General features: G+C 43.0%; 1 protein-coding gene across 13 annotated transcripts in view; it reads right to left on the bottom strand.

Annotated features, from left to right (window-relative positions):
* LOC147011589 (uncharacterized) overlaps positions 1-26,388 on the bottom strand; it is an 84,779-nt gene that overhangs the window by 37,813 nt on the left and 20,578 nt on the right. For 6 of the 13 annotated variants that reach the window (XR_015051998.1, XR_015051997.1, XM_085858299.1 and 3 more), the window contains one exon: positions 23,669-23,832. The exons of 2 other annotated variants lie outside the window; for them this stretch is intronic. The gene's annotated coding sequence lies outside the window, so the exon portion shown is untranslated. Of the gene's footprint in view, positions 1-8,679; positions 8,797-16,446; positions 22,909-23,668; positions 23,833-24,639; positions 26,386-26,388 lie in introns of those variants that run through there. 5 more of the 13 variants (XR_015051999.1, XM_085858298.1, XR_015052000.1 and 2 more) reach the window with 5 other exon arrangements.

Below are 26,388 nucleotides of genomic sequence, written 5' to 3' on the forward strand. Positions count from 1 at the left end.
GACGAAACTTGGTGGGGGGGGGGGGTTAGGTATGGTCCAAGGATCATGCCATTAAATTTTGGACTCGGTCCAAAATTGACATCCACCCCCCAAAAAAAAACAAAATTGTTAGAGAAAAAAAAAATTTATTTCTACATGTTTTAAGTGATTTCCAACCCCCACCCCCAAATTTTTTTTTACCCCCCCCCAAGAAAGAAATTTTTTTATTTCTACATGTTTTAAGTGATTTCCAACCCCTCCCCCCAAAATAATTGTTTGAGAAAAAAAATTTTTTTTTTTCATTTCTACATGTTTTAAGTGATTTTCAGCCCCTCTCCAAAAAAATGTTACCCCCCCCCAAAAAAAGAATTTTCTTTTGCATTTCTACATGTTTTAAGTGATTTCCAACCCCCCCCCCCCCCCAAAAAAAAAAAAAAATGGAGAAAAGAACTATGACTCTCAGCACTGTTGACATCATATCTAATGAATAAGATACAAGGTTCACTTGAGTGACCCAGCAGTATTGGCGGCGGAGGTTTTGCACTCTCCCGAGTGCTCCCCCTCCAGTTAACCTCCGCCATCAAAGATGGACGGAGGTTACTGTTTTCACCCCTGTCTGTTTGTTTGTTTGTTTGTTTGTGAAGAGTATTACGGAAAAACTCCTCAACGGATTTCGACGAAACTTGGAGGGGGATTAGGTATGGTCCTAAGATCATGCCATAAGATTTTGGACGTGGTCCAAAGTCCAATATGGCCGCTATGGCGGCCATTTTGAAAAAAACATTTGAATTTTTGTTTTTGCATTTCTACATGTTTTAAATGATTTCCAACCAAAAAATAAATAAATTTGTTAGAGAAAAAAAAAATTTGCAATTTTTTTCCAAAAAAAATTCGGTTTTATTTGAAAAATATTTGAATTATTTTTTGCATTTATAATGTTTTAAGTGATTTCCAACCCCCAAAAATAAATTTGTTAGAGAAAAAAAAAACAAATTTTGCACCTTTTCTTTAAAAAAAATTTCTATTTAATATTTTTGGGCATTTCGACATGCGTGTCAATCTAGATAAGTTTATTCAATCGTGGTTCAGTCGAGTCTGATCCGTTTTGACCTACAATGAATAGGATATCAGGTTCACTTAAGTGACCCAGCAGTATTGGCAGTGGAGGTTTTGCACTCAACCGAGTGCTCCCCCTCTAGTTAAAATAGTTTCCCTCGCCAAAGGAGAGGGTGTTGTATTTGGGTCCGTTTGTTTGTTTGTCTGTTTGTTTGTTTATCCGCACAGAACTTTCGTGTTTATCCCCGCAACTGCTTGACGGATTGAGACGAAATTTTCACGTTTGGTGCGACTACTCATGTGGAATGTGATAATAATTATGACGTCATAGGTCACATGGTGTGGCAGCCATATTAGAAAAACAGAAAAAAATTGGACCTCTGTATCTCTGAAACCGCACCAAGGAATAAATTGAAACTTGGCACATAGCAAGTACTCCACATGAGGAATGAGTGTGATTTTTATGACGTCATAGGTGCCTTCGTTATGAGGTCATAATTGCATATGTATAACGCTACATCCGATCAGTACGAAAATTTTTGAGGGTCATCTCGGGATAAAATGGAAAACAAAAACATTTTTGATGACATCATTGGTCACGTGATTCGGTAGCCATATTGTTTTGTTTTTTTAAACCTATAATTTTCTTCTCTGGAATGGCTGAACAGATCGATGCTAAATTTTACACGTATGACCGACTATCCACGAGGAACAAAAGGTTCATACATATGATGTCATAGGTCACATGGTTTGGCAGCCATATTGGAATTAACCAAAAACCTACAAAAATCTTCTCCAGAATGGCTGGACAGATCAAGGGGAAACTTCACACACATGTTCTTCAAGATTGGAGGATACAATTTTGTTAATAAATAATTGATAGGGTACATGCTTTGGCAGCCATATTAGATTGAAGGAAAATATTAAATGTTTTCTATGGAACCACTTAATCAACCATCGAGAAACTTCACAAATATGATCTAGTACTGATGGGGAATAGAGGTTTTAAATTTCAACTTGATCGGACACATGGTCTGGCAGAAAGAATTATTTAATTTTTTGATCATGGTTTTTTTTTTTCAATAAGGCTCACTTGGTTGTGCCTGGATGGGTTTGAGGGTTGAGGAGTAGCATCTGAAATGTGAATCCTATCCAGGTTCCGCCTGATAAGTTCATCTTTGCTTTTTGTATGTTTGGGTTCCTTCTGATGACTCCAATGCAAGATTGTACCTATTTGGTCTTCCATTTGATTTGAATTGAATTTATTTTAATCCAATTTTGAATTCAATTGAATAATGAATAATAATAAAAAATGTCATACGTCCGGGTCAGGTGTCCAATTAAAGCGGGGTTGCATCAAAGCAGAACGTCTTGGTACCTGGTCACCACTGCCAGCAGTTATAAAGTGACAGTTCTAATAATGTCTTATTAATTATGTAACACACCAGTGCATAAACACCACACAAAATATACTACGCAAAAGTCCTGGCAAAGGTCTGCAATCTTTGATTGCTCTTTTTATTGTTTCTCTTGTTTTGAATTGGCATCCAAGAAGGAGGATGTTCTACTACTACTACTACTACTACTACTACTACTACTACTACTACTACTACTACTACTACTACTACTACTACTACTATAACTTCAACTACTGCTGCTAGTACTGCAATGGCTCCAATTACTCTCATGTTGTGTTGTGTCGGTCAGGGAAGGTGATTGTCCCAAGTCTTTAATGAATTGGCTGGTCAGGCCTGATGTTCAGGTCAGGTCAGGTATGGGAGCATGTGCCAGAACAGCGCGTTGCTGCGTCCACTTTCCGCCGGTACTCCAGGGGCCTCCGTCTGGCCATCCCCCAGGCAGGTGCCAGGCCCATCCCCATCTCCTTGAGATGATGGTAAACCTGCTGCAACCACGAGGCATGTGGTCGGCCCACTGGCCTCCTCCACTCATGAGACTCCCTCGCTGAGAGAATCTGGTGAGCAGGATCAGCGTCAGGAAAACGAGCCACATGTCCATACAGCCGCAACTGACGCTCACGGACTATGCAGGTAACCAACCTCATCCGAGTCTCTCTCAGCAACCGCTCGTTGGACACAAAATCCAACCAGCGATAGACAAGGATTCTCCGAAGAGACCTGGTACCAAAGGAATTAAGTCTCCGTCTCAGATCCTTGATCAGAGTCCAAGTCTCGCATCCATAGAGCAAGACTAGAAGTACCAAGGACCTGAAAACTTGGACTTTCGTCCTCCCGCACAGGTACCGGCAGTGCCACACCCCATGATCCAGTGAATCCATGACTCCCCAGGCCCGCCCCAGACGTCTATTGACCTCTGACTCACAGCCAACAGAGACATGAATATCACTGCCAAGGTAAGTGAATCTCTCCATGACCTCAACATCCTCACCACAAACAGACAAAGACAGGACAGCAGCATCCAAGATGTCACCAAAAGCCTGGATCTTAGTTTTGACCCAAGAAAACCGTAATCCCAGCGGCTCCGACTCCTCTTTCAGCACCTCGAGGGCCCCCAAAAGGATGTCTAAAGTCTCCGCAAAGATGACTGCATCATCTGCAAACTCAAGGTCTGAGATATTGACATTCCCAAACGATGCACCGCAGCTTGATCTCTCCGACATCCTCCCTAAAGTCTAGTCCATACAAGTGCTGAAAAGTGTGGGGGCCAGTACACACCCCTGACGAACTCCAGTAACAACTGGAAATAAGTCAGAGATGGTACCATCACACTTCACAGCACTCTCAGTACCAGAGTAGAGTTCAGACAGGAGATCGATCAGTTTTGTTGGCACCCCACGAAGACCAAGAATCCTCCAGAGGACATCCCGATTCACTGAATTGAACGCTTTACAGAGATCAACATAGGCTGCAAGCAGCCCCTGCCGAAACTCTTGTCTGCGTTCGGTGAGGACACGAAGGGCAAGGATAAGGTCAATGGTTGACCTCTTTGGTGTAAAGCCTGACTGCTCTGGACGCTGGTGCTCAAGCAGATGGTGGCGAACCCTATCAAGAATTATCCGAGCAAAGACCTTGCCGGGCACTGAGAGCAGCGTCACCCCTCGGTAGTTGTTGCAGTCTTGGCAATCACCCTTCCCTTTCCAGAGAGGGACAACAAGGCCCCTCTTCCAGTCAGTTGGGATGATGCCTGTGTTCCAGGCAGAGCACAAAACTGCATACAACGACACGAGTGCAGCATTTCCACCAGCCTTGAGAAGTTCAGCATGGATGCCACAGATCCCTGGAGCTTTGCTCCGTTTCAACTGGTTCATCGCAGCCCGTGTTTCCACAAACGAAGGTGGACCACAGTTGATTCGAGGGTCAGCAACAGGGATTGTAACACCCTTGACGTCCAACTTGACAGCTGGGTGATCAGCCTGGTACAACCGCTAAAAGTAACCGGCCCAGCGGGCCTTCACTTCAGACTCCTCTGTCAAGAGCCTACCACTCTCTGCTCGAACTGCAGTGCTCCAAGGGATGGGCTTGGATGAACGCAATGCGCGAATTCCCCTGTAAGCGGGACGAGAATCACCTGTCCACAGGTGATGCTCTACCCCCTCACAGATTCCTCGCACAAAGGCCTCCTTGTCCACCCTCAGTGCACATACAGTTTTACACCTCAGCTCCCTGAACAGCTCAGCTCTGACATTCAACCTGGCCCTGCGACTCTGGTCAATGGTATCCAGTGTCCCTTGAGAGACAAAATTCTTCTTTGCCCTGCGGTGAGCTCCAAGACATCCACCGGCAACATCAAGGACGGTGGTCTTGAATGCACTCCACAACTCTTCAGGACCCCCCAAAGCACCCAGACCCCCCCCCCCCCAAGTGTCCACTCAGCCTGTTCGCAAACTCCTCAGCTACTCTCTCATCCCTGAGCTTGCCAACATCCAGCCTAGACTGGGATGGTACCATTCTCCAGGATTTAAGGTGCAGCTTTAGAGTTGCTACAACAAGCCTGTGGTCAGTATTGAGGAACTGAGCACTCCGGTAGACCCTGCAGTTCTGGAGCATCCTCCAACGACCATCAATGAGCACATGGTCAATCTCCTTTGCCACACCACCAGCGTTGGAATACCAAGTCCAGTGATGAGCTTGTGGGCGCTGAAACCATGAACCAGCTCCCCTAAGTCCATGACTTCTTGCAAAGTCAAGGAACTTAGTGCTATTCTGGTTCATAGTTCCTGACCCATGGGGACCAACACATGTCTCATAACCATCCTATCAGTTCCAGTCGATGCATTGAAATCCCTCAAGACAAGAAGTGTATCTCGTCTGTGGCACTGATCAACCACAGACTCGAGCGTGGCGTAGAATGCATCCTTCACGGTGAGATCACTCGCCTCAGTCGGAGCATAAACAGAGACCAGGGAAATGACACCTAAGGAGTGACGAATCCTTAATCTCATAATACGCTCGTTGACCGGTGTTACCTCAATTATCATTGGGGTCAGCTTATTGGACACAGCTACAGCAACTCCTTGGGTATGGTAACCATCAGAGTGACCAGACCAATAGTAGGTGTAACTACCCACCATTATCTCGCCGCAATCCGGTCTCCGAACCTCAGAGAGAGCTGCAATCCCGATGTCCAAACACTTGAGCTCAGATGATAACAGAGACAGGTGATCATCCTCTCTTAGGGATAGGACATTCCAGGCACCCACCCGAAGGGACCACCTCAGGTTAACCCAAGGAGACCGCCGTCTGGTGGACGACACCTCAGCACCACTCCGACACACTCTCCCGCAATCTGACCCAGGGATGTTACCCCGTGGTTTCCCTCATATCATCAAAGATTGGGGGTCCCGAAGGCTTTGCCCCAATCCCGTCATCCGGTGAGCTGCCCTGCGAAGGGAAGCTGCACAGGAGGTACTCCCACGGAGTGAGTTTTCAGATTTTTTTGCGTTTTTGCGTTTTGCGGAATGAAGGGTTTTACGGTGGCCGGAGTGCAAATCCTGCCACCAACCGCCTCATAAAAAGTAACCCAACTGCAGGAGGACGTCCAAAGACACAGTTGGGCACTAGATATGGATGGCCGTTGGCTCACAATGAGCTCCTCCGCCCTTTGTCGACTCCCCTGATTTGTGACAAAGTAACCTTGACCTTTGACCTTGACCTTCAAAATTTTATGCGCTGAACGGGACCTCTATAGGCCTCTGATATGCGAAGTTACAAAAATTTCCAATGACAACTGTGCTCTGCAGAATAAGTTATACGTGATTACAGACCAAAAAATAAATAAATAAATAAATAAAACATATGAAGGTCAAGGCCAATCGCCACAAAAAATTAATCAGCTGAGCGCCAAACCATGAACTTTATTCCCATGAAGTTTTAAGACGATCCGATGAAAATTACTCAAAAAATAAGGGTTTCCTCGACTCCCCTGATTTGCGACAAAGTGACCTTGACCTTTGACCTTGACCTTCAAAATTTTTGTGCACTGAAAGGGACCTCCATAGGCCTCTGATATGCGAAGTTACAAAAATTTCCAATGATAACTGTGCTCTGCAGAATTTTTTATACGTGATTACAAACAAACAAACAAACAAAAAAAAAAACAGACAAGCTGACTAACATAACTTGCAAAAACTTTGTTTTGGCAAGATAACAAACAAACAAACAGAAAGGGGTGAAAACAGTAACGTCCATCCATCTTCGAAGATGGCGGAGGTTAATGAGCTAAGATCCTTGTCCTCTTAATGATGACGTCATAAAAACGTATATGACGTCATTGTGATGTATCAGATTTGCGATAAATTATCTGTGCCAATGCCTGGCTTGATTCCCGCAAACAAAATTCAAACAGCTTGCCTAGTTTCGGAGATAATGGTTTTGGCGATTTCCATTAGCGGCGATATTATGACGTCAACTTTTTTATAGGAAGAATTTCCAAAATCGGAGATGGTTACTGCCTGCGCGTGGGCTTTCTGCATATACATGGCAAGTTTCACGAAGATCCGATGAAAACATTGGGTTGTGAAACAAAAAATGTCAAAAAATAGGAATGACGTCATAAAAATGGATATGACGTTATAGTGATGTATCATATGTGCGGTAATTTATCTCTGCTAATGCCCTGTTCGATTCCCGCAAACAGAATTCAAAAAGCTTGCCTAGTTTCAGAGATAATTTTTTAGGCAATTTCCATTAGCGGAGATATTTTGATGTCATAACTTATTTTAGATCCTCGTCAGATGATCTTTCAGTCTAATGCATGTTGTTATTCTTGTTCTTCTTCTTGTGGACGTTTTTGTTTCACAGCCTACAGTTTTCATCGAAACTTCCTGAAACTTGGCATATATATATATATATATATATATATATATATATATATATATATATATATATATATATATATATATATATATATGTGTGTAAAAAGACCCTGCGCAGACAGTAACCATCTCCGATTTTGAAAATTCCTTCGAGAAAAAAAGTTATCCGTTGGAAATTCCGCCGAGATCGGACAATAAATGGCAGAGATAATGTTGAAATTAGCTGATTTTTCAACTTTGGAGTGACCGTGACCTTGACCTTCAATCGTGTCTAAAGTCATACCGTCGTGCATCACTCATCGACCCCTACCTACATACCAAGTTTCATCAAGATCGGGCGAAATTTTTTTGACCGTATCACATCGACGATTTTTCCAACTTTGAAGACACGTGACTCGATAACCAGGACGAATTTCAAAAAACCGGCTCGACCAAATTTAGATATTGTTCCATATTATCAGAATCTGAAGAAATTTCTAAGATCGGATCATAAACGGCGGAGGAGATAGATTTTGAAAATGGACGATTTCGCAACTTTGGAGTGACCTTGACGTTGACCTTCAATCGGGTCAAAGGTCATACCGTCGTGCATCCCTCATCGACATCTACCCACATACCAAATATCAAGAAAATCGGAAGAAAAAAATGGGGACATACGTACGTACTGTACATACGTACGGACATCGAGACTGGTTTTATTAGGTCATCTCGTTCGAGATGACCTAAAAAAACAGGTGGGACAGATGAACGGACAGACGGAGAGCAAACCTACAGTCCCCTCTCGTAAAACAGGTAGGGAATTAATAATATCACTCAGACTCAGACTCAGATTGTCTGCTTTGAGTCTGGAAGTTGGCAGTTTTAACCCAGCCAAGTCATACAAAACACTTTACAAATGCTTCTTGTTTAAAAGTGCTGCTTCCTCGCTTGATGTTCAGCATTTAAAAATGATGGGAAATGGGCAAACAACCATGACACGGGCTTTGTTGGGTCCAATGGCCTCTTCCTGTGTTGTCGATAGTTCCTTGTTCAGAGAACTCATTATTTTCAGCCAGCAGTTTTTATCTCTCAGAAACTTCCCGACGATTTAAAAAAAATTCTAATATCTAAAACATTGCAAAAACTTTGTGGACAAAAATTCTGCCCATTCAAGCTGTCATGCATCACCCACTCCTAACAACAAGTCAGTTGGAAAGTCCCTCAGACGTGGCACCTGCCTCGCACCCCTGCATGAGAGCACCTGTGGCTTCAAGCCAAGAGACAACTTTTACAAGAGAGAACACGGCATACATGTTCGTGCGTCACTGCAAAATGAAAACCAAAGAAGGAATGAATAAATTATTGCAACTTACAATTAGGAGAACATTCAATCAAATTCAAATTCAAAAGCAGGTGAACCAGATGAACGAGGTGGAAAACGCCCCTGGTGCCAATTTCCAGTAAATGACTGTTACACCCTCGTGAGGAGTTGTGTTACCATGAATGAGTGGGGGAGAGGCAGGTACAGAGCAGAACGAGAACGGCGCTCGGGAGAGGGCATACCTCCGCCAGGCTGAACAGTTTACATTTTGTATCCCACTCATGGGCTGCATCTGGATCTGGACCTGAACCAAAATCGAATCGGTCTGTTCTTGTCACCTCACGAACTCGTCCACTAAGTTTTATCATAACTCATGCACAACTTTTTGAAATATCATGCTATACAATAATGTCAATCGTTTTTGGCTCCATCTATCTCTTACTGGTGAAGAATCACCAAAACAATAAAAAAAAATTCTCGTATCTGGATCCGGATTTTCAGCAAAATCGAATCAATTCGTCCTTGTCACAGACCCAACCTGTCCACCAAGATTCGTCCGAATCCGTCAATAACTTTTTGAGATATCTTGCTCACGGACAAACAACACACACGGGTGAAAACATCACCTCCGTCACCCACTATTGCTTCACTATGAGTTGATGTATAAACGTGGTGGTGATGTATCATTGTGTTTCGGGAAGATGTTCACATTAAATGACTGTTACTTGTGTTGGATGGTTTAAAGGGAATGGTGGGAAAGCGAATGTACAGGAAATAGGGCGTTGGACGAGGGGGTGGGTGAGCTTGTTGAAGATATGGCGATTTTTTGTTTATTTATTACATAATATGTAGATGGCCCAAAGTTGCAGATACTCCAGAAAAATGTGCCAAAATATATATTTGGGATGCGTTGCAATGAGAACACTATATTAAAAAAAAAATAATAAGAAGAAAATTTGGAGGAATTCAAATAATGCATGAAGGCCGATGTCCAGGCCGAGACACCAGTCTAACTGCAGTCTTTTTTTTTTCTTTCTTTTTTTGTATACCTTGTCGAGGCTCGCATGAAGGTAACACACAACGCACAACAAGGGGGCAGGGGAAAGGAGGGGCGGGAGAGGAAAGGACAAAACAGTGGGTAACAGAGACACGAGGAGATCTGTGAAAGGGAGAGGGATGGGGTGGGGAACACGGGGTATACAAGATGGACACTACAGGGACTTTCAGGAAGGAAAGCAGGGAATTTGAAGGAGGTGGGTTTGGGGTGGATTAACGGGGGTAGAAAAGATTGTGGCTTTGGATGGAGGGGGGGTGATAAGAGGTGGTGGTGAACAGCTGTTTCAAAGACCTGGAGGAAAGAAAGGGATTGAAGAGAGTGTGAGAGTTTATTCCAAAGGCGGGGAAAAAAGAGGAATGAAAGAGTGAAGGTGAGCACTGATTCGTGATTTTAGTAGTTTTACCAGAAGGGGGTTACTGGCGGACCATGAGCACCCTGTGTAAATATGTGGGGGACATATCACAGACAGAGCAGGGGGTGGGGGCGACACCAGGGAGGAGACGGTAGAAGACAGAAAGACCACCGACCTGCCTGCCGTGAGAGAGTCAGAGGCCCAAAGGCTCAACCTCATTGCGGGAGATCCTAAATGCTTTGCTTTCCACAGCGTGGAGCCGAGAAAGGTGAGAGGCAGGAGCACCAGCCCAGAGGGGAGAGCAGTACTCCATCAGGTTGCGGACGAAAGCTTTGTATGTGATCAGGAGCTCAGATCGACCAAGGAAGGACTTTGCACGATGGAGGATGTCGGTGACTGGCTTTGGAGGCCAGCTTGGAAATGCAGCTTTCCCAGGAAAGATCATGGCAGATAGTGAGACCCAGAAGCTTGAATGAAAGGACTTCTTCCAGAGGATTGTTGAGAAAGTAGTTGGCGGGTCTTCCAGACATTCCTTTCGAAGAGACATAGTGAGACTGTGAGATTTTTCAGGATTTAAAGACATGTTCCACGTGTTGGACCAGTTTGTGTTTTTACTCATATCTGGAGAGAGTGAAGAAGGTGCTGCTTGCTGGTTTGAGGGATGACAGATGGTACGGCAGAGGGTGGAGTCATCAGCAAAGAGATAAAGAGGATTCTCTAGAGAGTCAGAAAGATCATTGATGAAAACCAGAAAAAGAACAGGGCCCAGAACGCTGCCTTGACGAACTCCAGCCTGGACAGGAAGAGGGGATAAAAGAACTCCATTTAGGGCCACACGTTGACTGCGACAGGAGAGGAAGTGTGCGAGCCATGAGTGGAGATGGCCTTGGATACCATGGGAAGAGAGTTTGGTGAGCAGGGCAGGGTGCTAGACCGTGTCAAAAGCATGTGATATGTCCAGGGATACAGCTCTGATTTCATGTCCGGCATTGAGGACCTCCATCCATTGTTGGGAGAGCAGAAGCAGCATATCCAGGGTAAAGTGACCTGGTCTGAAACCAAACTGATGATCGGAAATCAAGCCATTGGAGAAGAGGAAGGATTTAATGTCAGAAGCAATGATGGATTCCATAACCTTACTGATGATTGGGAGAAGGCTGATTGGTTTATAGTTGCAGGGATCTGCTTTTGCACCTTTTTATACAGGGTAGTAATGTTTGCTGATTTCCAAACAGATGGCAGATGACTTTGTGTAAATGAGAGGGTGAATAGAACATAGGAGAGGGTGAGCAAGAGCAGAGGAGCAGGTTTTTAGGACACGTGAGCTGATGCCGTCTGGACCAGTTGCAGAATCTGAGTCGAGGTTTGACAGCAAGCTCTCCACTTTGTAAGAAGAAAAGAACACAGAGTTCAGGGACAATTGGGTGTGACTGGGTAAGGTGGGTAGAGAAAGCGATGGGTTTTGGACAGAAGATTTAGATGCAAACGCCGAGTTTAGGCATTCAGCCTATTCACGTGCGGTTTCTGCAGTACAGCCATTTGAGGTAAGTGAGGGGATGGAAGGTGGACATACACCAGAAACACACTTAACTGAACACCACCAGGATTTGGAGGAGGGAGACAGGGTTGAGAGTTCAGACTTGAGATTAGAAATATGTTGTTTTCTGGCTCTCCTGAGGGTAGATACACACTTGTTCTGACCTTTTGGGAAGGAACTGAGATTACCCTCAGTTGGGTTTGCTGTCCATGAGACAAAGGCAAGATGTTTGAGGACAACTGCCTCAACACAAGCTTCAGTGATCCATGGGCGGGAGGAAGGGTAGGACAACTGAAGCCAAGAGGGGATAAATCTGTGCATGAGGGAGAGCAAGTTTCTTTGAAAGAATTCCCAGGACGAGGTGATGTTGGAGAAAGTGACGATGGGAGACCAGTCTCGAAGTTTGATGGCTGCTTGGAGACCCTGCCAGTCAGCCTGAGTGAAATGCCAGACTCGGTGGAACTGGATTGGTTCTCTCATAACAGCCAGAGAGATGTCCACTTTGACAAGCACGTGGTCAGAAGAACCAATTGGAGCAAAGGAATAACAGCAGATATTTTCTGGGAAATTTGTCAAAATCAGATCCAGAAGAGATGGAGTACCATTGGTTGAGATCCGGGTCGGGAAATTCACCGATTGAGTCAGTCCCAATGAGCCGCAGAAGTTTTTTGCTGACGTTCCATGGCAGGTGAGAGAGGTACTCACACCCAGCTAACTGGCATGATGACAATCGAAGTCACTACATATGAGGAAGAGAGAGTTCGGATGAGAACATAGAAGTACGTCCATGTTTTCGGATAGTGAGGTGTAAATGGAGTCATCACTGTTTAGTGGACGGTACAGTACACATATAAACATGAGGTGGGAGTGGAGGGGAAGCCGTAGCCAGAGGTATTCCTGGGGGTGTGGGGAAGTGAGGGCAGTGCATGGAGAGTGAGGAATAGAGTCTTTGATGAAGGATCAACTCCTCCACCAGGACGAGACTATAATCTTTGTATGCTATTTGGGAGGAAGAATGATTTTCTGATTTTTTTTTGTCAACGAGATTCATGATTTCTCGAGGTTGACATTTTGTGAATGAAATAGATTGTTTTTTGGCTTCACTTCACTGATAGAGGTATTTCTGGGGGGGGGGGGGGAACTTTGATAAGAGAATTTCAGAGCATGACCACTGATGCTGCCTTTTCTGGCTCAGCAAATAAAGAAACTGGAAGAAGAACATATAATAAAGCTCGAGGTGAGAATCTTTCACCTTTTCTTCTTGCAAATGTCAATCACCACTCAAAAACATACATTGAGCTTCTCATCTCAGTCACAACCACTTTGAGCTGTCAGGAATGATGAGATCTCACATTGATCCTTCAATGACGAATGCATAAAATGTTTAATGATACTATTATTATTATTATTATTATTATTATTATTATTATTATTATTATTATATTCTTGCGAAATCGAAGATTCATCACTATATTAGTCGCTCGTGTGCATTATTCTGTCTGTTTGTTACTTGTGAAAGTTGAAGATTTTTAGACGATATTGGTTCGTCGTGTGCGTTATTACTTGGAAATTTTTTAGATCCTCCTGGAGGATCTCTAAGTCTTACTCACGTTGTTCTTCTTGTGGACTTTTTTGTTTCACAGCCTACAGTTTTCATCGAAACTTCCTGAAACTTGGCGTATATATGTAGAAATACCCTGTGCAGACAGTAACCATCTCAGATTTTGAAAATTCCTCCAAGAAAAAAAGTTATGACGTCAAAATATCTCCGCTAATGGAAATCGCCTAAAAAATATCTCCGAAACTAGGCAAGCTTTTTGAATTCTGTTTGCGGGAATCGAACGGGGCATTAGCAGAGATGAATTACCGCGCATATGATACATCACTATGACGTTATATCAATTTTTATGACGTCATTCCTATTTTTTTGACATTTTTTGTTTCAGAACCCAGAGTTTTCATCGGATCTTCGTGAAACTTGCCATGTATATGCAGAAAGCCCACGTGCAGGCAGTAACCATCTCCGATTTTGGAAATTCTTCCTAGAAAAAAAGTTGACGTCATAATATCGTCGCAAATGGAAATCGCCGATACCATTATCTCCGAAATTAGGCAAGCTGTTTGAATTTTGTTTGAGGGAATCAAGCCGGGCATCAGCACAGATAATTTATCGCAAACCTGATACATCACAATGACATCATATTCGTTTTTATGACGTCATCATTAAGAGAACGAGGATCATAGCTCATTCGAGCTTGTTTTAATTTCTTTTTGACAAGTATGTTGATCGCCTCCGCTTGTTTATGTGTTTGTTTGCATGTGTGTGTTTGTTTGTTTGTGTGTTTGTTTGTTTGTGTGTTTATGTGGTTATCTGTCCGCTCGCCTCCAGCCCAAATCGCTCAACCGATTATTCTAAAATTTTCAGAGATTAATGTCACCAACCCTGCGACGGTCGCACATTGAAGTTTCGTAAAATTCAGTCAACCGAAAAGGTCTACATAGGCCAAAAGGCCAATTTGAGCCAAATTTTCTAAAATCCTCAAATTTCATTCGATTGACTTGAAATTTGAACAGGATGTGCAAATCAGGTCAATGAATTCAACTACCTATTGCTTTTGAGTTTATCCTAGGTCAAAAGGTCAAGATAGGCCATAATGTCAACCCAAAATAGGCTAAAAAAATTTAATTGTTTCTAAAATTGTCAATTTTCATCTGAGTGACTTGAAATTTGAACAGCATTTTCATGTCAGGTCACTGAATTCAACTACCAATTAATCTTAAAGTCAAGCAGTCAACACAGGCCTAATTTCTAAAATTGATAGATATGGCCAAAAACTAAATATATATCCTGTATCTCAAAAGTTGTGGACGAGTTGAGTAAGTGACAAGAACAAGCGGATTGGATTTTGGTTCGGATGCAGCCCATCAGTGGGATACAAAATGTGAACTGTTCCACCTGGCAGAGGTATGCGCTCTACCGAGTGCTGTTCGACTTTGTGCTGTTTTGTTATTCATTCTATTTGTTACTTGTGAGAATCAAAGATTTTTCAACTCCATTGGTTGGTCGTGTGAGTTATTCTGTCTGTTTGTTATAGCAAAAATCGAAGATTTTTCAACTATATTCGTTAGTCATGTGCATTATTCTGTCTGCCTGTAACTCTCCACCGATTTCCTCGACTCTCGTAGACAACATGTGGCTCTCAACGCAATCCTTTCATCTCCTCTCCGCATCATTGCTGGAGTGATGCAAGGCAGTGTTCTTGGCCCACTCCTCAACCTGTTATTCATAAATGATTTCTCAGACTGTCTGCAAAATCCACTTTATCTATTTGCTGATGACTCCACCCTCTGCCATGACATTCCTCATCCTTCAGCGAGAAAGACAGACTGCAGCCTCTTCTCTCTCTTCAGATCTTGACAAAATCACAAGATGGTCAAATACTTGGAATATGTATTTCAATCCTGATAAGTCTCACACTCTCACTATCTCTCTCCAAAAGGGCTGTCTGGCAACCCCCCTTCCCCCACCATCTACTTCATTCAGAATCCTCTTGAGGAAGTTTAATTATTCGAACTGTGAGGTCTCACTATCAGCCATGATCTTTGTTGCGCAAACCACATTCAAAGTTGGCCTCCAAAGTGAGCCACTGACAGGACATCCTCCATCATACAAAGTCTTTTCTTGGCACACCTGAACTCCTATCCACCAGCAGAGCCTTCATCCGCAGCTTGAGGGGGTATTGCTCTCGACTCAGGGCTGGCTCCCCTGTCTCACCTCACATCTTGCTCAGCTTGACGCTGGGAAACCAAGGCCTTCAAGATTATTGGAATCTCCCACAATGAAGCTGAGTCTATGGGCTCATCACTTCGCCATTGCAGACAAGTTGGTGGTCTCTCTGTCTTTTACTGCTTCTTTTCTGGTCTTTCCGTGCTTTGTTACCCCCAGGTTTCTGTAGGACTCACATGGTCCACCATCAACACCTTTCTGGCGAAACTACCTAAATCCAGGATTACTGCTCACCTCCACGCATTCATTCCTCATTTTTCCACCTGTGGAACCAATTTCCCCAACCTCTTTAATCTCATTCATCCCTCAAGACAAGTATTCAAGGCAGCTGTTCACCACCATCTCAGATCATCTCCAATCCAAAACAATGACCTTTTTACCCTCCTTAACACCCACCCCACTCCCAAGCCCACTTCCTTCCAAATTCCTAGTTTTCCCTCCTTGGAGTTTACATCTGTATCCATCTTGTCCACACTATACTTCCTCAAGTTCCTTTCCCTTCAATACTTCCCCTTTGCCTTCAACTACACTGTTGGAGACTTTAGATATCCTTTTGGGGGCCCTCGAGGTGCTGAATGAGGAGTCGGAGCCACTGGGATTATGGGTTTTTTGGGTCAGAACTAAGATCCAGGCTCTCAATGACATCTTGGATGCTGCTGTCCTGTCTGTGTCTGTTTGTAGTGAGGATGTTGAGGTCATGGAGAGATTCACTTACCTTGGCAGTGATATTCATGTCTCGGCTGGCTGTGAGTCAGAGGTCAATAGACATCTTGGTCGGGCCTGGGGAGTCATGGATTCACTGGATCATGGGGTGTAGCGCTGCTGGTACCTGTGCGGGAGGAGGAAAGTCCGAGTCTTCAGGTCCTTGATGCTTCCAGTCTTGCTCTATGGATGTGAGACTTGGACTCTGACCAAGGATCTGAGATGGAGACTTAATTCCTTTGGTACCAGGTGTCTTCGGAGAAATCTTGGCTATCGCTGGTCGGATGTTGTGTCCAACGAGAGGTTGCTGAGAGAGACTCAGATGAGATTTGTTACCTGCATAGTCCGTGAGCGTCAGTTGAGGCTGTATGGACATGTGGCTCGTTTTCCTGATGCTGATCCTGCTCACCAGATTCTCTCAGCGAGGGAGTCTCGTGAGTGGAGGAGGCCAATGGGCCGACCACGTGCCTCATGGTTGCAGCAGGTTGACCGGTATCTCAAAGAGATGGGGATGGGCCTGGCATCTGCCTGGGGGATGGCCAGACGGAGGCCCCTGGAGTACCCGTGGAAAGTGGACGCAGCGACGCGCTGTTCTTGCACATTCTCCCATACCTGACCTGACCTGACACTGTTGGTGTTTCCCCCCTCTCTCGACTATTCCTTTTGCATTAAAAAAAATCCGAATATTTAGTGCTACAGAAGTAGACCAGAAGCAGTCCCTTATACACCACCCCATTGAACCTTTATTTAAATTGAAGTGCAGTACTGCAAAATTAGAGGTTCATGGAAGTATTATGCAAACAACTATATTGAAATATATAATTAAATTTAAATAAAATAAAGATTGTAAAAGTCGAATAAGTCAACAATTCCAGAATTTACGGCCATTTTCCGCAATGTCAATCACACCACCTTATGTAACAAATCATTTGTCCATGTTGTTTGTGTCCTTTATAACATCCTTAAAAACAGTAAATTTCCTGTTTGGAATGATTTTCCGTTTTGTTTACCTGCCAGGCAGACAGAGTAAAGAATATTTATCTCACTCTTCTCTGCGCATGTGCTGTCAGGATGAATTCAGAGCCAAAGTAGAGTAAAACAGGAAACTTGTCTTCCTATTCATGTTCCGATTTGTGTTCAAAATATATCATTCGATTTAAATAAGTTGTTCCTCAATCATAAACTAACGATCATAAACTAATAAGATGGATAGACGGACAGACATGAACCAATTGCTTAACCGGTAACCCCACTTTTCCCCTTGTGTGCACGGGGTAACAACATATTGACTGTTCCAAGTATAAGATGTCATAATTCCCGGTATTAATGTGGCTTTGTTTAACCACAGGCAGCTCACTTGGCAAGCAAAGCAGGATACCAGGATGTCAAATCTCCATGATATATACATCCTGGTGTGTTTTCCACGGTTCATTATCATCAATACAACACCGAAGTGTGATAAAACTTGGGAATTATTTTTCATGTTAACTTGGTAGTTTATTTATATTATGTTCATGTAAATAAATCTCCATGTTAATGTGAAAAGTAATCATAAAAGGTTTGCTCAATTTTGTTAACACTTTTTTCTTCAAATGACAAAGTTCAATATTGGCTGAGGGCAGAGGTGTGCTACTGATCAGGGAGTAGGTTCAGGGAGTTCTGTAGGTTCAGGCAGGAATTTGTAATTTTTCCATGATGCTGATCACCCACTCTTCACAAGGGACACCATGGGATCTTCATTGTCAACCAACTAATGTCAGCAGATGGGAGACCCAGTTTAACGTCCATCCGAGGGGATGACACACACGTCGATGAATCACCCTGCTTGCTTGTGAATCACCAGGATGACAGTTTATGGCTCAGCCGATATTCCAACCCAGGCAAGACAGCTTAGAGGTGAGTGTGTATACCTCTAGGTCACCCTACCAACTCTAGCTTTTCCTTGGATCAGCATCCAATGCAAGTTATAACTGGAACGGGCACTCATAGAGCGCATACCTTCGCCGCCACTACTTTTTTTGTTCTTGGTATGAGTGTGGGGAACTGGCTTCAGATGAATGGTCTTATGACACAAACCACATATCTATAATGTCATGACCCCCCCCCCGACTTTCGGGGGCTACGGACTAAACAACAATCAACTCACGTCGTTTTGGCGAGTCTTCACTCGCAAGCTCGGTGAATACAACGTTTCAACAAGAGAAGGTAATCTCGTTTGATGCTGGTTTCATGCAAATCGAATAAGAATTGACTGAGTTATGCCGAAAACCACATATTTTTCAAGGGCGTGACCCCCCCCCGACATTTTACCCCAACCGGTGACATGTATTATGACGTCATTGTGTCACAAGATTGGGCATTAAATTCTGAACATTTTGGTGCTGGGTTCATGTAAAGCGGACAAGAATTGACCGCGTTATGACAACAAACCGCATATTTTTCAAGGTCGTGACCCCCCTGGCCTTTGACCCCTAACCGGTAAAAAGAGTATGGGCGTCATTGTGTCATATTGCATATCACAAGATGAGGCGTTGAATTCTGAACATTTTGGCGTTAGTTGCATGCAAATTGAATAAAAATTGACCGTGTTATCGTAAAAAGACGATTTTGACATTTTCGTGACCTTGACCTTGACCTTTGACCCGAACGATCCCAAAATCTAATCGAATGCTTCCTGGCTAATAACCAATCATCCCACCAAATTTCATGCAATTTGGTTTAATACTTTTTGAGTTATACGAATCACAAGATTACAAATAAATAAATAAATAAATAAATAAATAAATACATGCCGACCAAAACAACCTTTCGCAGAATGCGAAGGTAAAAAAAAAAAAATTCAAACAAACCATTGATTCTCAGCTTTCTCATTCCAATCACTGAATGGTTCAACTTCAGCATCTTCTCTTATACTTAGACACATTCCGGCTGTAACTTATACAGTTTGTGTCTTATTAGTCCCCTACCGGTTTCCCCGGAGGGGACTATAGGTTTGCTCTCCGTCTGTCCGTCCCACCTGTGGGTTTTCAGACTTTTTTTCCCCATACCCTTTCACATATTCAACTGAAACTTGTTTCATGTTCTTATGATTATAAGTTACAGAATGAGTTCGAGTTTCAGGGCGTTTCATAACTTTTTCACAGTTGTGCCCTTTTTAGACTTAGACAATCTCACATACAATATATTATACATGGGTCAGTTTTCACCTGCCCAAACTGCACACCACTGCCTCACACCCATTGGCTGGACAGCTGGCCTGACTCCAACCCAATTAAAATCATGGTTGCCATTCCATGAAACAGCACAGATCGGCAGGCCTCAGGCCAGCTTAGGCTTGGGTGTTTGTCCATGGCCCAGTGTAATTGGAATGATCCCAGGTAAACAACCATGATGTATTGTATATGCACCTAAGCCGTATGCATGTTTTTGCTTCATGGATGTACATCGATTTATTTTTTATTATTTATGGCACCGAATGCACCATTATACACCACCAAAATATATGACCATTCATTGGGATGGGGAGGGAACATGCATTGCAAAGTAATTCTCGATGTTGTTTTTATCGTGAATGATGAACAGTTAATTACCTGGTTTAGTTGTTGGGTGGTCGCTGCTCGACTACCCTTATTCTCAGTTTTTTCCGTCTGTCTGTATGTTTGTATGTAATGGACTGTGGACAGCTCTGGAGGCCAGAGGAGTCAACCGATTTGACGAAACTTGACAGGTAGGTTCAGACCAGGATCTAGTTCTATGCTTTTGAGCACCGTTGCTATGGACGCCACCGTTGTCTAGCAACGGGACTTTGAAATTTTTGAAAAATCCTAAAAAAAAAATAATTTTTTCGAAAATCAAAAATCGCCTTCCAGGCTTTTATGTGCACTATAATCAACCTCTTTGTCAAAAAATTTCAGCCAGATCCATCAAAAACTGTATGACTAGTATGCAATTATGTAGCGACCACCCATGTCGCCTACGGGCTTGTATATGTTATAAACCAGCAGATACACATGGCAATTCCACGTACAGGGTGACCCACAGAAAACCATGAAATTTGGTACAGTTTATTTAAAACAAAACAAAAGCAAACTTAGATGTAGTGTAAAACAAAGATGCACTTTATTTTCAAACAAATACACTTTATTTTATAACTGCTGCATTCTGAAATAAAATAAAAAACCGGTTAGAAAATCAATATGTTAGTTTAATGATATGGTAAAATATGGCAAAATAAATATCAAAATCTCAAATTTCCTGGTTTTCTGTGGGGCACCCTGTAGTATAAAATGTGACTTCAAATCCTCAACCTTATCCCCCAGCCCTCTCACAAACACCAAGTCCTCAACCTTCGCCTCCCAACCCTAAGGTGTCAATCTAAGGTTCCTCAGTTTGAATCCGGTGAGCCTGTTTTGCAACTATAACAGAGATTTCCTGTAAGGTCAGGAATGGAGAGGGGGAAAGTGGAAGGGGTAGGAGGGAGGGTGTAAGTGGAAGGGAAACAGGATGGGAGGAGAATGTATTCAGTTATGTGTCGTTTGTAGTAACAATTTTCTTCGTCAAACTTTAAGATTATCAAAAAAAAGGAATTAAGGAAGAAACTCTGAACACTTTTTATGATTTTCCCTTCAAGCCTGGTGTTGGCTTAGTGGTTAAGACCCGATCACACCTTGACGTTTTAGCCAACATATGCCGATTTTTGAAATTTTTTTCTAAAACGCTGGCACACGTTGAATACGTTATGGGTAAGTTTTGATAACATTGAGAGCACGCTGGCATACGTCGTAGTACGTTGCCATACGTCGCTGTACGTTGGCTTTAAACGTTGCACTTTTAGGTTGTCCTCAAATTTTTTCATGCTTGAAATTTCACGACGTATGCCGGCGTATGACTCACACGTTCCGCTACGCTGGCCACAAGTTGTAGGCACGGTCTACGATCGTTGACAGACGTCAACACATGCTACTTGTAAGTTAATCATAAGTTGAGACACGCCGAGGTAATGTTTAGCGTACCCGAAACTTATTTCTAACCTATGATTAACGTGTTGTTGGCACGTTACGCGATCGTTGGCACACATCGACAGACGTTACTTTTAAGTTACTCATAGGCTGAAAGACGTCGGTATAATGGATCGTCCTTGCGTCAGCGTCCACGGCCACGGCCAGGACACTTATTTGCAGCATTCTTCAAACTTTTCTTCAGCATGACGAGGATGTTCACACTTCGATGTCTAGCTTGGCTATGATTCCAATTGTCCATCGGCAGCGTCTATTTAAAATAGTCGAGTTTGAGCGTTTTAACACGTTCAGAAGAAACGCTTCAAATTTCCAAACCCCAGCGTCAAAAAAAAAAAAAAAAAAAAAGGCGAGTGACAGCAATTTAAATCGTTCATTGTAAACAATGAAACTAGCTGAGTGGTACCGTTTAAAAGTCGTTGAGTGTAAAAAAATTCAAATTGTTGAGCGCAAGCGTCTACTTTCAATAGTGGAGATGCAGCCATTTAAATCGTTGAGTGGCAGCCTATGAACCTACCCGTGGACACGCGGACGCAAGGAGGATCCATCATAACCCACACCCTCCCCTCACACTCACCTACTACTGCCAACATGAACAAACTACTACTAATACTACTACTAATACTAATACTGATACTGATACTGATACTGTTACTGCTGACATGGACATCGACTCAAAAAGGAACTCGAAAACACTGTTGGGTTCCCCTTTTATGAGCAGCATTTTTATATACCAATTCCCAAAACCGCTGGGAACACGTCTTTATATGGCAGTTGTAAGCTAGAAACACGTTCATTTATTTTTTTTGTCGACCGGAAGACGTCATTGGAATACGTCTACATACGTCGATGTGTGTTGGGACTACGTAAAGAATTGGTTCAAAGCACGTCAAACATAAGTTAGAAATAAGTTTCGCGTAAAAAAGACATTACCGTGACGTGTTTCGACTTATGAGTAGCTTATAAGTAGCCTTTGTGGACGTGTGTAAGCGTCCACATATCGTGTGTAAAACTTATCCCCATCGCATGCGGAACGTGTGTCATACGCCGAGTACGTCGTAAAATTTTGAACATGTTCAAAATTTCTTGACGTACTCTAGTTACGACGACTTATGATAGCGTACTTTAGCGTTCTACTCACGTATACCAAACTTACCCATACCGTATTCGACGTGCCCCAACGTTTTAGACACACTTTTTGTTACGTCGGCATACGCTGGTAAGGTGTGACCGCGATTTTGACCCTTCCATTTCTACGGCAGTTATGATTTGAATCGTTGTGCGTCAGCCTTTTAATAGGCTACGTCACGACATCGTCGGCGATGCGTGCAACGCGCTATGCCTGAGTTAGACTATCGTTGGGCATCGGTTGTGTAGGCCGACAACAGGTTCAGCATTCGTTGGTATAAGTTATCTATAACACAACGAAACGTTCTGTGTAGTTACCAATGCGTTATACATAAGACCAAGTCACTATGAATACGTCCGAATCTTTAAAAAAAAACATCAAAAGTTCAACGTAAGCCAGCGTTTTACATAAATTTTAACACGTTGCCATCGCTGGCTAAAACGTCAAGGTGTGACCGGGCCTTTAGGGTGGCTGGCTTGGGATCCTAGGATCCTGAGTTTGAGCCCTGTTGGATGCTGAATTAACACCTGGTGGGGTTGATTCAGCCTGTCATCCTTCTCAGGTTGGTGAAATGAGTACCAGTGTGTTTGTGGAGGGGAACAGCATCATTGGCACAGCATCAGTGGCACAGTAGTGCTTCCAAGAAATGATAGCTCCCTGGAAGCCAAGTTGCCATATACATGTAGTGTATTGCTTTCCCTCCTGAGGAATAAACAGTTTACAAGGAGGGACATCCATGTCATTAGCTTTCCCCCTCACAACGACATTCCTGGAACCCTTCTCCAAGGCAGAAAAGAAAAAAACTTGTGATGGTGTGTTTATCATGCTGCTGCTGCACTAATAAGGGCTATTTATAGTTACTTGCCCTTTGACATTTGACCCAATTTTTAATTATTTTCTCCATATTCTTATAATAAAGGTTTGTTGAAAATTTGATGACAAAAGCTCAAATAGTAAAAAGTTATGGCCTGGGCAAGCACACACACACACACACACACACACACACACACACACACACACACACACACACACACACACACACACACACACACACACACACACACACACACACACGTGATTACAAAACGAACAGCTCGGTCTCTCACTGCGTGGGGGGTCGGCTAATGACATTTAATTTCGATACGGTTTGGCACCTTTTTTTTATTTTGAACGAAAAAAATATTAATAATAATTTTTAAAAAACTTTTATGCATATACTAAATACTCAGTATGGGAAAACTCCGAGTCTGGTCAAATTATCTACTATTACTACTACTATTACTACTACTTCTATGACTACAACTACTGCAATGGCCCAAATTACTCTCATGCGCTTATGGTGTCAGTCGGGGAAGGTTATTGTCCCAAATCTTTCATGAATTGGCTGGTCAGGCCTGATGTTCAAATGAAGCCCGTTTTGGCTGGAATTTGTCATTTGTTCCTGGTGTCTTCGTTAACTCACCTACTCTTCACGAAGGACAATATGAGATGTTTAACATCCACCAATGCTTCCAGTGCTGACGTTTGGTTCCTCCAGCTCAGCGCACTTCCGATGGTCAGCATACACATTGATGTACCATCAATCAAAAACGGCTTTGTTGAGCCATCTTTGGTCCCTGAATCATCCTGCAAGTGAAACACCAGGATGACAATTTATAGCTGGGTCCATATTAGAACCCTTGCTTCGACAGCTTAAAGTGCACGTACACCCATAGAGTATGTATCTCTAAACTATCCTGCCAACCCTTCCACGAAGGACAACATTCAAAAGATTTTATCAGGCAAACAATGTACTGCTGCGATTTGAAAACACATCGAGGAGTTTATCAAAATACTGGCGGGGTATGCTTGCACATTGTAAACAATTACCAACCGTGCTTCCCCATTGTTTCCCGGGTCGCTCACCAGAATTTTTTTATTTTCATTAAAAAAATTTTTTTTCATTTATGGATGCTTTCTGATGGTTCTGTGATTTTTTTTCCTGGTGTAGCAGCTTTGATGTCCATTGACATGCAAAATGAACGTGCTTCCCCATTGTCTCGGGTCGCCCACCTGCATTTTTTTCATTTTATTTGTTTTCATTTATTTATATTTTAATTTACTTTTGCTTTCTTATGGTTCTGTGATTTTTTTTTTCCTGGTGTAACGGCTTTGATGTTCACTGGCATGCAAAAATTCAGCTTTCTATGTCACCTGGAAGGTACTGATCTTTAATATCAGTCATTGAGTCAGTGAATCAGTGGTTAGAATGAGCTTTATTTATTAGATACTTGTTTTCACGATGATAAAAATGGCCTTTGTGATGTGTAACATTTAAAAGTGTACATTTTAACCTGAAAAAAAGTTACAATTAAATATTTGTTTCATTATTATTTGGTATCACTACTTTAGCAGTACTGTAATGTCTAGAGTTCAGATCCTCAAATCTCTTACCTGCTATTCAAACTTGTGATTCTCTTGCTATGTATTGTGCTTCTTGCTGAAGGTGAACAGGGTTCTCCCTACCTTCGTAGCCACTCTTACACCTTCAGGCTACAGACCATTCAGTGATACCTTTACGCTAGCCCAATACCACAATGGTGCATGTTGGCTGGCATCATCAGTAAAGTGCTTGGTCTTGGGTATAAAAGGCAAATATTCAGTATCACCTCCCAAAATCTCGCCAGTGACCCTTTGCCTTTTTCCCATCAGAAAATGCTGAAGGCCTGGTGTGCAATTGATATTACCAGAGCAAATGGTTCTCATCCAGGGAAAGACTTGCTGGAAGAACCGCTTTTCTTGAACTCACTGCTACAAGCCTCAACCCGAGCTTCTCTCACTATAAGGGGTAAGCTCTTGGCGAAGAGTATATCCAGTGGGAGACCTCCAAAAGGATGGGAAAAATGGAGTTCTCTCACCTGGGTAACTCACAGCAATGATAGACCTGCAAACAATCAGTTCCTTTTTAGGATACTCCAAGAGGTTAAAAACTCAGTCTCCTGATTGTCTGGCTGACCTGGAGTATCCTTATGAAGGTGGGGAAGGTATGCAGGTTCACCCCCCTACTTCTGTGGCTTTTATGATGAAACCATGTGGACGCAATCTCTTCCAAGCACCACCTGCACATCACATGAGCAAGGTCCCTGGCACAGCTGAGGTGTACTTTGGTGAATCAACAAGGAAACAAATACTGAATATGCATGAGCAATCCACTCACTCCATTTTGTTGAGTGAGCATATCGGATGGATAGTTCCTGGCATGAGGTTCTTCTGTCTCAATTGCCTACCTATACAAGTTGGGAATCTCTTTATCTCCACCAAACATCAAGGGTAGTGCGGGACCTAAGTTGGAGATTGCTTCATGGCACGAAGTTTTGGTACTCTGCTGCAGCACAACACAAATTTTCCCTGTGGATGTTGCTTCTGTGGGCAAGCAGAAGACATCTTTCACATATACCTGCAATGCCCGTATCTTCAACCAATTTTTTTGCTGGTGAAAAACCTGCTCTTACGCTTTTGACTTCAATTATCCACCAACACTCATTATTTTTGGACACCCTGTAAAGAAAAAGAGTCAATCATGGGATCTACTGGTTCATTATATTTTGGCATCTGCAAAACTGTACCTGGTGTTGGCTTAGCGGTGAGGGTGGTGGCTTAGGATCCTATGGTCCTGAATTCAAGTCCTGTTTTCCGCTGAATTAACACCAGGGCATTGACTCAGCCTGCCATCCTTCTGAGGTGGATGAAATGAGTACCAGTGTCGCAGTTAAAAGGCTGCACATGAAGGGAAGGGGAATCGACGGATTGACTAAATCTGGTATTGGTGTGGCACAGGCATGATGGGCCGAATGGCCTCCTCCTGTGCCGTAATTTCTTGTAAATCCTTGTAAACTTGTAATGTATAAAACGAGAGAGGCAAAGATTGAAAGCAATGTATTGCAGTGTAGTTTTGCATTCTTGAGAATTTTATGATGTTCACGAATCACTTCGGAGTTTCAGGTGGTGAGATATTCATCACCTTGAGGTTTGAGGCCTGAGGTTTGATGGGAGGTGATTTGGAAATGGATTTGTCATTTCATCAGAGTGCTGGCAAGTATAGTAAGTGGTAACCTACCAGTTTTCTTACCTACCAGAATGGTATTTTGCAATTTTAAAAACATTTTTGAGAGGAAGATGGTGCCGCATGCCTGACATCAAGAA

This window comes from Eptatretus burgeri, chromosome 15, assembly GCF_056783735.1.
Source record: "Eptatretus burgeri isolate ZD-2024b chromosome 15, Ebu_testis_v1, whole genome shotgun sequence".
Taxonomy (NCBI): domain Eukaryota; kingdom Metazoa; phylum Chordata; class Myxini; order Myxiniformes; family Myxinidae; genus Eptatretus; species Eptatretus burgeri.